Source organism: Pezoporus occidentalis, unplaced genomic scaffold, assembly GCF_034315485.1.
Source record: "Pezoporus occidentalis ecotype Australia unplaced genomic scaffold, CSIRO_AGI_Poc_V1 ctg79, whole genome shotgun sequence".
NCBI lineage: Eukaryota > Metazoa > Chordata > Aves > Psittaciformes > Psittacidae > Pezoporus > Pezoporus occidentalis.
The window spans coordinates 2,973,864-2,987,403 of record NW_026916147.1 but is presented as its reverse complement, the minus strand read 5'-3'; the positions used below and the strand labels follow the sequence as shown (position 1 = coordinate 2,987,403).

The window sequence follows — 13,540 nt, the reverse complement described above, 5'->3', positions numbered from 1 at the left end:
CTCTCCACCACCCCTTTTCCAGACCAAAATGTCTTGACGGCTGGTGTTTACCACTGGCTGTCTCTCATGGTTCTTGGGGGTCTTCTGTGGCAGGAGGTGGCACTATGGGACACTCAGGGTGCTGGCACACTGCTGACTGAGGCAGCGACCTGCTGGTGTTGGCTGGTTATCCCCCAGCTGCCATGGTGGCCAGGCAACCCCTGTGCTGGTGGCAGGAGCCCCCCATGACACCCTTTCCCACAGCAATTAGGAACCAGCCAGAACAAATCCACCTCAGCAGCCATGGCTGTGCAGGGCAGGCCTCCCTCCCAGCGGTCAATCAGGGTGGCTATGCAGGAGACGCAGGAGGCAGCTGCCCCAGTTAGTGGGAAGTGTTCGGGGGACATAGGGGCTGTGCCTGGTCAAGGAGGTGGTGGCAGGATGGCAGCCCCGTGCCAGCTGGTGGGTTGCTGGGAGAAACCAAGGTGAGAGCTGGCAGCCAGGAAGGCAGCGTAAGCCTTGGGTGGGAAGAAAAGAGGCGTGCCATGAGCAGTCAGTATGGACAGACCGCAGGCTGGCTGCCTGCTGCCTTGGAAAGTCACGGGCTGTGCACCTGCAAGGTACTGGTAAGGTAACAAGGACCATAGTCCTTGTTCAGAAATTGTTTTGCATCCCCCACTTGCATTACATCAGCTTCACCCATGACACTTCATTTTCTAACAATCACTCGTGTAATTTGCCTTGTATTTTTCATTTGCTGCTCAACAATGAGCTGATACTTTCAATAATGACACACTATAAACCTAAGATCCTGCTCCTAAGTGACAATGGGCAGCTCAGAAACAATTATTTTGTATGGAAAGTCTAGATGGGTTTATAGAAGTACATCACTCTATTTGCATGTAACTTGGTGGTATGGCAAACACACTTCCTGTTTGGTCGGACAGATATACAGGCATAAAGTTATTTTCTTCATTAGAAAACACGACCAAAGAAAGATAGCTGAGAATATCCATCTCACACAATAGTCCTGATGGTATTTTGAGTAAAACACAAGCTCTGATCCACCAGAGAAGTCGGTCAAGAGAAGACAGCAAGCTGCAGGTGGGCAGCAAGGACAGCCACAGGCCTGGCCATGCTCCACAATGACTCTCCCATTCTCCCTTAATCGGCTGGCCGGGAGTCCTTAGATTTTCATACAGCTTCTGTACAAGTGTTTCTACTCACATGAAATACATACAGTTTCCGAGTATATTAACCCTGTCTTCCCATGCGACGAGGTTTCTAGTAGTGGCTACTGTCACAAAAGAAAGCAGTTGGTGCCTGAAGAGAGGTACTTACAGCTTGCCTGCCAGCTTAGTTCAGGCTACAGTACTTCTGATGTACCAGGAGATGCTGTCATTTGTATTATTGTGTCATCCAAATCTGCTCTGAAAAAGGTTCTTACCTGTTGGTAAGGACATAAGTGGCTCATCTACAGCTGAGGCTCTGGTCGTGCTACATGTAGACTAGCAATAGTGGAAAATTCGCTAGTGCAGACAATTTAAGACAGCCAAATATCAACCAAATATCAATAAGCTTTTGCAAAGCATTCCTATTTCAGAAGCAGTAATTCCTTATGAAAGTATTTCCATTTCTTCTTTTGTGCTTCAGGGTGCACTCCAAGTGCCTCTGAAACTCCAGGACAAAGATTCTTGTCTTAATCTGAGCGTTCTCTAAATAGCAATGGTATTTTGAAATTGCCTGTAAATTCTCAGAAACTTGGGGATTCCCCCCCCTTTCTGCTGTGGCATCAACAGAAACTATAGATGACAACAATTCAAACTGCATAGCTGGAACTGAGATTCTCATGCTAACCCAGTATTAAACAACAAAATATATGTATTGTTTAGAATGATTTATGAGAGCTTCTGGAGAAGCCAGGACCACTTCAAACCACTTTGACTAATAAGAAAAAAATCACTACTAAATAATTTTAGGGAAAATACTGGATGTAAATCAATTAAGAATTTTGATATGTTCTTAACACTATACTTATCTGATAAAAAACCTGACAAAATCTTTCATTTCCACTATTATTGCATTTGTTTATACAAATAAATAAATTCCTGTTCCAATTTATGCCTTGTAAAGTGTTTAAACTCATCAATGGCATAAATGAGTGGTTTCCAAGCTGTGATTCATGCACAAGTAGTTGTGTTTAAGCTACTTCTGGGTGGTATATGATATAAAGTTGCCACTGCCAATGGATGGACCCCCTAAGACTGTGGTCTCCAAAGTAGGATGCACACAAGACCATCCATGAGGGTGCAGGAAGAAATAGTTTTTGTGTGCCATTAATAAATATTTAAAAAAATGTTATTTCATCTATTTCATCTTTTGCTTATCCTTCTTCTTATTTCTATTTTGTGTATGTTTTATAATGTACATAATGTATTACCACATGTATATAATTCATAAATAAATGATTATACATATGCTGAGAGTACATGCTCAGAATTTTTTTCTGAGAGGGGCACACGATCCAGAAATTTTGGAGACCACCTTTTTAAGGATCAGTCCCTAAAGCACCAAAGTGGGTCCCGTGATTCGACAATTCTCCCCTACAAAAATTGGCAAATGTTTCTTGGGACTTCATGCAAAGACCACTGAAATAAATAGAAGCCTTTCCAGAAACTCACGTGGGTTTGGGTCAGGCCCATAAGAATTACAGCAGCAGAGATAAGAGTAGGTATCTGGCATTCCTGAACCCTGTTCATAGAGCCCTGATGACATTACACTCCATAATGTATTTTATAGATGGAGAGGAAGGAAAAAGTGGTTATATGTAATTCTGCATAGCAAGAGTATTTTTATGATGAATACATAGATAAATATAAAAATCAAGTATTGATATAGAGCAGGATAAACATTTGTTTAGTAAAGGGCATAATTAGAAAAACATAAATTTAGCTGTCAGCTATATACTTTTTCTAGTGTTATGCAACAATCATAAAAAGCATAACACTTGACACTGCTATTGTAAAATAACTAATACACAACCCACAAGTTTTGACAAAAAATTGCATTCTGTCATCCTAAAAATGGATGCCATCTTATTTCTTAGCCCATGAGTTGTCCACTCAGGAACACAGCATTGCTTCTAACAAGTGGCACTTTGTGGTATGAGACAACATTCCCTTTCTGTCATGGATTTGGTTTATTGTCAACAGCTATGTTTGTGTGGCATTGATCAGCACGAGTTTCTCACTGACCATAGAGCCAGACATTTAACAGGAGCTGTGCTTATACCTGATGCCAATCACACCATCCCTCAAGCAGTTCAAAGCCACTTTCTTTTCTCAGATCTGAATGATTAAGAAGGGCACGTGAAACATAGCTATTGCTGCTGCTGCACTCTAGAAGTGTTGCAGTGTAATGAAATTTCGCATTGTACTGGATGCAAAAAGATGACTGATGCTTCCAGATCATCTTTAATTGAATAAAACACATGGTTATTAATAATATTTAATTATAGAGGATATAATTGAAATTACATTAGCTCTAGAAGAATGTGCAAATATAAAATCAGGGCAGCATTTTAGCACTGACTCAGTACTCCTCCACTTTTGTTAGTATGATCAATAGGACATTGACTGATGGGTCTGCACTGGACTGTTCTCTAGGTACTGGCATACTTGTGCTATGGCTGCTGCCGTAATTTCAACCTATACAAAAGGGAGGGGCTCAAATGATTTCAGACGGTGCAGAGGGGCTCATTCTTTAGTCTGGCCTCATGAAAAATTACTGCAAACATGTTACTGGCTACACCTATTTTAATGTAATTAAAAGACTGAATAAATCAATGTGCAGCAAATACCCCCCTTTATATATGCACTAATGATCCTAGTCTTACAAGAGAGCTTTCCTTAGTGTCAGGTCACAACATCTGGTTGGCCTTTCAGCACTGCAGAGGCAGCAGAAGTTGGTAGCCTGAATAGCCCAGTGGCTACAAGGGCTCTATGGCACCACCAAGCTTTTGTAGCTGTGCCTGCTGCTCAACAGACTTGCTTGTTTCCACGCTCCTGGCAGAGCAGGCAGTGCCTCTCTCAGCTGTCCTGCCTTAAAGATCACTGCTATTGTTAGCGTGGTAAAGAGCCCCTGTCACTGCCTCCAAGTACTTTACAATGCCAACATATTTTCTTAGGGTAAGTCCCATTATGTGTTTTTTATAAAAGGGGAAGCCAAGTCACAAAATGTTTAGGCGGCTTATCCAAGACTACAAAGCAGCATTGAAGTGGGAATTCGTATGTAACTCTTGGGGAAAGCAGCATATTTCACCAAATCATGCTGCGTCTCACCCATAAATAATGATACCTGGATTCAGCACTTTCAGATCTTCTAGCTATTCTGTCCCTGACTGATGGCTAATGGAATGAACTGCTTTTATCCCCCAAAACCTGAAGAGAAATAGGGTATATTTCAAGCTTATTTTATGACTGAGCCCATTGTGGGACAGATAACAAGGTTGTGGTTCCCAGGAAACTTTTCATTATAATCTGAAGTTGGCAATTTTCTAATGCATATAATATTTTAAAATAGAAACTCCAAGGGAGAAAGACTGGTAAAAGCAGTCTTGCTTTTCACCATGCAGGAAAAGACTAGCAAACTCATATATCCTTGTTTGCAACCAACAGCCCCCCCCCCCCCAAGCCTTTGGGCTTGCACTTCAGGTAGGGTGAGGTTGCTGAGGCTTTTGAAGGTAGTCTGTCAGACAGAGACAGGGGGACCCCAACGTCAGTATCCAGGTTCATACATTACCTCTTCACTGGCAGCACCCCAATTCTACAGTTCACAGAGGTGAACAAGAAGGGCACAAAGCCTACTGCACACCTCCAGTACACCTCCATAAGGTTTATGTTTATATGAATGTGGTTTCTATTATTGGTTTATAGTTTGTAGCATGTCAACAGGAGATAAAAAGGAAAGATGGCTGAGGAATTAAATTATCTATATTGCTGAGCAAGCCTATTTCAGTTCACCTGAAATAGGTGGACTTAAATTTCCCACCTGACATGGTAAGGTAGAAAAGGTTCTGTTACTCTTCAGCTCAAAATGCACCTGTCTGGGAAGCCCTAACATCCCTCATTAAAAGGGATAGTGCATGACCTAGCATTGAGGTTAATACTAATATGGCTCCCTGGAGCCATTACCATTATACTCTGAATGTTGTTCTAAACACTGGCCCCCTAATTGATAAACAGACTCGGCCAGTTTCAGACCTCAGAGACAAGTGGCTAGAATTGGAGATAGCTATCCCTTGAAATGGACAAGGAGAGAAAATGTCTATTTTTTTTCTGCATTAGGTGTCTGCAGAAATTTAATCAATCTTCATGTGATCCCCATAGTTCACAGATAGAGCTACAGTGCTTGAAGGAAATAGGTTATCTTTTCCCACTGTGAGCTGCTATTTCTGGGGAGCATTTGATGCAAGCCTGAACTAAGCATGCAATCTGAATTTGAAAGGACCATTAACCAGGAAAAATTAAGAAAATACATAGAAATGACTGAGCTCAGATGGCCAGTTTTCCAGCTATGACCTTTAATTCTCCATAAAGAGAAGGTGCCTTAGAAAGTCAAACATTCTCACCAGTCTGGTTAAACAGAACGGTGAATGATACTGTATGTGTGGAAAGAATTCAAAACCAGTCTGGGTGAAAGAAAAAAACTGCAGTTATAACCCAGCCTTTTTTTAAAGAAAAAAAATTAATATTTAAAGCACATGGTATATTATTTCATCGATCTTACACAGTGCAACTAGTCTAAATATGTAATTGTACCAGCCTTACATATAAACTGTGAATGAAATCTATTTTTCTCAAAAAAAAAAAATAATCTATCAGAATACTCAACATATATATATGTATGAAAGGTATATCTATATATATATATATATTTAGTGACAGAGTGTAAGCATGCAAACAAGGTCTTAGGTCTGCCACCACGTTAAGTTACTTATACAAGACTAAACCATCAAAAACTCAGCTCAGGCTTTATTTCAGAGGTGTGTCCAAATGGGTTCATCCATATCAAACTGCCTGAATAAGATACACATATCCTCACTGACAACTTTCAATACAATATGTGCTTGCTGGCACTAAATTTTTGACTGAATCATGGCCAGAGCACACAGATGAGTTGAACTTCATGCACTAAATATCAGTGAACTAGTACTTACATTCACAGGCAAAGAAAATTTGCTTTACAGAGGTGTCATTCCCCTACGCTATCTAAATTTTGTGAAATGAACAGATTTGTTACCCATCTGAGGGTACAACCCTCATTCTCTGAAAGGAATCACGTAACTGCTGAATATGTGAAGAATGTTACTACCTTCTGAGTAAAAAAGACATTAACAACAACAAAACAAATCGCTTATCAGGTATAGGTTTAAACCCAAGGCTTTTTAAAGGAGGAATTTATGAGTTCCTGGTCCAATATGTATTTATTAAAATTGTATTATCATAACACCTAATGACGTAGGTCACTGGCCATCACACTCTTACACTTGGCATTGTATAAGCACGCATCAAAGCAAAGAGCATTCCCCAGATAGTTTACAATTCAGTTATAAAAAAAGATACAAGAGGCACACAGCATGGAAAGCACAAATAAACAATAAGATTGGTTAATGTAATGCAATAGATTGAAAATGTTGCTTTGATGTGGCTCTTCTTCCACATTTTGGCCTTCAAACAGTCATTAAAAATAGTTAAAATACCTGATTTTTTTTCCTAATAATACTTTCCCCGGTGACCATATGCCACAGGGATGCTACACAATCACAAATGGGAAAAATACCAAAGATCATAAGGGGAATGAGTCATGAAGCAGTGAGACATGTTCTAAAAATATTTACAAATCCTTAGTTAGGAAGAAAAGGGGATGTTGCAAATAACACTTCTTGGGCAACAGGATTCTTTGTGTGGATAAATGGCACATGTGACTTAACAAATAGCAAGCTTTTCATCTGAGACCAATTTTCAAAATGCTTATGAATATCTCTGTCCTGAATTTCTTCCTCAGTTTTTGCTTAAACTATCATGAGTCTTACACGTGGAAAAAGAACAAGTTTAATCGCAGCAACTGTAAGCCTTTCATCAATTCAATTATCCTTTAAAGGACTCACTCATTGAACTTAGCCATGAAATGTTAGAGTTGCAGGGCTGCTCCTGTCTATCAGCTTGTGTCCCTGATTTCTTTGTACACTTAGGGATGTTTCATCTTTTGAGAAATGTGACAGTCTGCCTTTTGCGACTGCCCTTGGCACAGCTCCATTACCGATACATTGACAAATATAAGGTAGCATGGAAAGTGAAGCAGTTCACACCTTGTGTCTGTCAAGCTGCTTTCGTCTTCAGACACAGGATCTTTAAAACCTACTACAGGACTTTTCAAACCATTAACTTACATTAACCGCATCTGTTTTTTACTTTTTTTCCAGGGATCTATGGATCTATAGCTGTATCACGTCATACTTAATTTCCCAGTATCTTTACTTTTTGGAAAATATAATTAGAATATATTATTGTATCTCCAAGCATACACAGGGCTTATCTTTGAAATGTTCCTTTGCTGTCAGAAGAACAGGCTCAGAATGGGGAGAAGGATTCACTGATACTGCCAGTATTTCTGACATTTGCGACTGAAATGTGAGTTGATTATTTCTGTATGTAAACTTGAATTTGCAGTTTCTCTTCCCTCCATTTTGAAGAGGGATGAAGAGAGAGAGTCGTTTTGGAGTAAGATAAAACCAAACATATCACCTCTAACAACATACTCATTTATAAAACTTAAATTCAAAACAAAGCAGGACTAGCTGTGGAACATTACAGACATCTTCATGAGGTCAACCATCATTTCTGATTTTGCAGGACACACAGATATGCAGCTGTACTGATATCAACACTTCTTTTGGGGGATAACACTATACAAATTAGCCAACACTGGGATTTTCTCCTTGTTTTGCCTTATATGAATATTATTGTTCTAGTGGCCTAGTACCTCAGCTAGGAAGCATGATGGTTCAGATCCTGCTGAAAAGCATTTTTTCTTAAAATAAAGACTTCTGCAAAGATAGTAGAAAACAGCAAAATTACTTTATATGTTGCTCCTTTTGTCCCTTAGTTCCTTTAAGATGTTCCTTTAAGATGTTTGTTCCTTTAACATAAAAATGCCAAAATACCAAAAGACATATTCAAAGTTAATTTTCTTGAATTTCAGTTTAGAGGAAGTGAATCTCTTGGGAGGGAGGGAGGGAGGTAAGTAGATAGATAGATAGATAGATAGATAGATAGATAGATAGATAGATAGATAGATAGACAGCCAGACACCCACATACTCTAATTTCCAGTCTTTAACCAAAGTCACCAGCCTAATGCTAACACAAAATATTTACTGGACCTTAAGATTTCTTGCCATTTTATGGCATTTTCATCTTATGTTCTTGCATATAAGGTTTAAGAATGGTGCAGCTTCAAAATTACATGATAAAATTTTTTAGTCAGTAGTTGGAAGCACATTTAAGAAGGGACTTAAGAAATTCACATTGTACATCAGCCTTTAAAATCACTGGCAAATATTTCCTGGTCAAAGTAGTAAATACTTGGTCTAATGTAGAATGAAAGACCCATGGTTTGGTACTGGGTTGCTGTCCTTTTTATCAGTGAAGTAATCATGTGTCCAGCTAATGCTAGACTGTGTTGCTGTCAATATCACTTTCAAGTTATTAGGTCAAATCAATGCTGGATAAAAGGAAAAATGGTGGTCAACAGGCAATCTAGCTTTCAGTTTATCACTCCCTTGAGGATTTGCATTATCCTTTCTTTTTCTGTTCTCAAGGTTAGCTCTAGCTAGACTATTTCTAGCTTCAACTTCCTGGAGATAATGCACATCCACAATAGCCTTGCTCCTCCAACATCAGTGTGCCCTTCCACCTGAGTAAGCAGAGTCTCATCTTTTTTCTATTCTTTGTGACCTTTTCTTGGGTTAAAAGGTCACTCCTGAAGCAGACAGGTTTCACTTCTTATGGTGATTGCAGTGCAGAAAGCAGGCTTCTACCTTGTTAGAAGTGACATCACTGTACATTAAAGACATCATATCTCCTTTCATATTAAAATGCCTGTCAGTTCTGCTGCTCACAGGATGTAAATCTGCCACAGTATCCTGTGCTTGGGAGCTTTCATTATGAAAATATGGAAGATAAGCAATCTGCTTTGCTGTCAAAAGGAAAAAGTAGTCTGATAGGTTACTTTAAAAATAAACACACAATTTCTTAAACATGGATTATTTAATGTGGGGCAATTTTTGGAAGTGATCCCTTTTTTCCAATTCCTAAAAAAAATAAATAAAAGAAATCAAGCTTAAATAACAATATGAGTAAAGCATGAACAGACAGTCCTATAGAATTTATTAATACATAGATTTTGCACTTTCTTGTGCAGTAAATCATTAGGTTTTCCCTTTGACTTTGGCCCTCCAGCCTTGAGGGAAATAACATATGAGAATTTAACCTGGTTTTCATCCTTATATCATATAGATAAAAAAAGACTTTTTATGTTCTGCAAGAAAGTGACAACATTCAGCTCTTATGCATATGACTTTAGAAAATAAAGACAGTAGAAAAATACCTCCTAAACAGCAGAGAAAATAATAAATAATTACCGATAATTTTCTCATCATCATATCATTATGTTATTATATAATTATATTATAATATATATTAGTACATATCATCTCTCATCGTAATGGCATCCTTTGGATATTGATAATACCTTGCCATTATATAAAGTTTTCATCCATTGATCTGAAAGCACTTTAGATATATAATTCTCCTTGTTTAACAGGAGGGAAACTGAAACACAGAGAGGTGAGATGACCTGTCTTAACATTGAGAGCAGCTCAGCAACAGAAGCAGGAACAGATCCTGCATCTCCAGACTGGCCTGTCCAACACTTGATTTGCTTCTTTCAAAGTGGAAATTTGCATCATTTACTGGTGTACCCCTGAATTGTTCACACAGCATGTGATTATTTGTTCATTAATGGGCTAAAATTACCGCAGGTATTTATTATTTAAAAGTTAATAAAACTCTTTAACCGTTTTGTGCAAATTCCCCATTTCCCTGCTATTCCCCATTTCCATTAGAATTTCCTTGAATTGAGGAAACTTCAGCATAGTATGTGTATTTCAAATTTCACCTTCCAAATGACATACTCCGTTGTTGATACTCTGAATGAGGAGCTGAAATGAGTAGCTCAAGAGTTATTTATGGACGATGAAGCCTTTCACCTCCAAGGCATTGATTTTAATGTCTGAACCCTATATCCAGAGATAGATATATATATTTAGGCTGCGCTGTGTGCATTATGTGAAATCAATTGGTAGTGTCAGTGTCATAAAAAAGAAAAAAAATCATACCAAACCAAAATTATTTGGATAAGGAAAGCAAATGCGTAGGAAAAATGTAGTATCTGTGAAGATAACATGGTTGGGATATGGTCTGATGAAGTGAGATCAGAGGACTCCATATATGTCATGGAGGAAACCAGAGCATGTGTCACTCAGTGAAGATGGACATGAAATGAAACAAGAAAACAAAGAAAAGAAATTCATGGTATGAGCAAGCTTGCTTCTTCACCTTCCAGCTTCTCCTGAATATGGAGGTGATTTTCTTCCTGTTCTTTTGTAGAACGAAGTCCTCTGTTTATGTAGAGCAGAGCAGAGTGAAGTAATGAGAGCTGTAGTTCTTTAATGATCCAAGTCATAAGGATTTATAACCCATTTTACAGCAATGTTGCCAATACCCTCCTAGCCACAGAAGCCTGAAAGGACTACTGATCAGGCTTTTGTATCATCTTTCTTCTCAGAAGAGCCTTTTGAACCTTTTCAGTTTCACAGTCACAAGTCTTGTCTATACTGCATGCCTTCTTAGCATTCTCCACCGTTTTTAGCACCCATGCAGGTCCACTGGAAGCAGCAAGGGTGCAATTTTTGATGACAGGTGGTCTGAATTGCTATAGGCCCTTTACACTACTGCCCTCTAAATCTTCTAGGTAGGATTAGATGAGTAAGAAAACATAGGTGTTGTTTTTGCCCTAAAGCTCCTACAATTCTTAGGACTAGTGGAGCTGTACTGATAGCACAGATGGCAGTTTTGCCTGAAAGCCAAAGAACGGACCACGGAACAGTGAGTCAGTTGCCCTGCATCATTCCCCTTTCCTAGAAGGTAATGTTCATCCATACCCCTTACCACAGTCATCTGGAACAGTTAGTACATAACCTTCAATATTGTTTTATATAATTTTCCCAGCAATATATTTTTTCTTGTAAAAGTAGTCAGAACTAAAGTATATAGGAATATTTTCTTGCATGTGTGAACACCAGGAAATCGGATCTGAACATCACATTTGAGGTTATACTACCTTTGAAACTTTTATATCAGTCACAGGCCCTGGTGACTGGATCACAGGCAGTGATACTAATACTGACAGATAGATATTTATAGATAGTATTCTTATTTTGGCTAGGGTATCCATTGGAATTATAATAAAGTTAAAAAGACAGCTGTATGATATACTGTTAAAATTAACTTTTCACTTAATATGAAACTTTATGATTTTGTTCTATTCCTAACAAAACTGTTTATCTCACATATATACAGCTTCTAGTCCTCCCTTTTGATTTTACGTATTTTTGTTGCTATATTACAAAATAATCACATTCTGGTTTGTTCCATTAACCTCAGAAATAATTATTCTGTAGTAAATGGCCAAGAATCAGGGCCATCAGAAAACAGCAGCTCACAAATGCTCTTCAAGTGACCTAACATTGACATTAAATCACATTTTACTTCTAAAGAAATTAACGTCTCCAGTTAGTAAAGGCACAGAAAGAACAAAGTGACTATGCCACAATCTCCATTATTTTAAATACTTAATAGTTTCACTTCCTGGATTAACAGTAAGCTAAATATTTATATTTTAAATTACTGAAACCAGGAATATTTGAGATTTCATACATGTATCTTCCCTATTTCCCCTCCACTTAAAAATATTTTATACTAATAAAACTGACTTCTCCCATTTAATCAAATTTCTGTTAATTGAATGCAGGAACTGAGCCACTGAGGATGCAATTCACCCAAGGTCACCCTGGAAGCCTCTGGCAGAGGCATATGGGAACCCAGGTATTCCAAGTTACAATGAACACCATCATTTTTGCCCATTTCCAGTATCCTCACAACAGTAATGGGTATCAGCAGAGTAAACATTGACTTTATAGCCTCCACATATGCCTTCCAGTCCGGCTAATATCCAGGAAGGTGCTCCTCACACAGGCAAACTCAGCTATCTGCATACTGTACAAATATACAATAGCAAAAAACCCCTAAAGGTTTGCAAGCCCAGAGCCTAAAACCTTCATCTCTTCTTTCATGTCTTCATTTCCCAGTATTTTTTCTTAGTATATGTCAGCAAACGCTTTGAATTTCACAGTTATCTACACTTCTTTTTTATGTAATGTTGTGGTCTGTGTCAATAAAACTCAATTTGCTACTATTACAACTATTACTTAGATTGTGCTAGCTGCTCCACACAATGAAGTAGCACTGCTGGATTCAGGCTTATGTCTTACAATTTCTCCAGGACTGAAATGTGTGGATAGAAAAAAACTACTCAATTTATTTTAGGCTTGGTCCCTAATCCACTTCTGGCTGAAATCCATGGAAAGGTTCTTGGGATCTTTCTGAGGAGAGGCAAACACAGATTTTCCCTGTAAATGAAATATCTGTGGAGGGTCAGATAAATGGGAAAACTGGCTTGAGAGGGCAGAAGTCAAGTGACGGGAGATCCAGTCAGTTCCCAAAAAAGACTTCATTGTCCTATGTGTCAGATTACACTTCTTTCCCTGAGCATTAGCTGAAGCCTTAATTGGAAAGGGTCAGAGACAGACAGAAAGGTGCCTGAACACTTTTTAATCTTCCTTCTTCACTGCATTTCAGAACATGGTATGGACTGTTTTTACCATACTACAGATTAAAGCTGCCTCATGTTTACTTCATACCCCCAGCTCTGTATCAGAAGGATTTTGTGGGAGCTGGGAACTAACTTTGCAGATGCTTCACACCAGCAGGTCAGTTTAAAGTAACTACCTCAGCCCGTGTCTGTGCTTAAACTTGACACCAGAGTTTTCAACCTGAAGTACTCAATTAGCATCATCGAACTGGCTATGGAAAATTTTACATTGAGATGTCATCTGGAATTGATATTCCACACTGGAAAAAATAGAGAATGTGTGTTTCTTTGATGTAAATATTTTAGAAAGTCTAAACACAAAAGGCTGTGTCCAATTCCATCATATTTTGGGTAGACTCTAGCCAAGCATTGAAAAAAAAACCCAACTGGAGCTTCCAAACATTACTTAATAGAAAGCACAATTTTCACATGGTTTGTCAAACTGTATTTTAACTGGACAGAAAGTAGGAGAGACAAACGTGACAAAAGTTAATCACATCGCTTAATCC

The 13,540-nt window shown here is 38.5% G+C and overlaps 1 long non-coding RNA gene across 3 annotated transcripts; it reads left to right on the top strand.

The window, feature by feature from the left end:
• The first annotated feature begins 439 nt into the window (after positions 1–439).
• On the top strand, positions 440–12,584 carry LOC134155507 (uncharacterized). 3 transcript variants are annotated; one of them, XR_009961590.1, is made up of 4 exons: positions 440–599; positions 7,463–7,670; positions 9,864–10,080; positions 12,132–12,584. It is a non-coding gene; the product is annotated as an uncharacterized LOC134155507 (long non-coding RNA). The 3 variants fall into 3 exon arrangements; XR_009961589.1 differs by having other exon boundaries at positions 440–605; XR_009961588.1 differs by having other exon boundaries at positions 440–610.
• Positions 12,585–13,540: the final 956 nt, after the last annotated feature.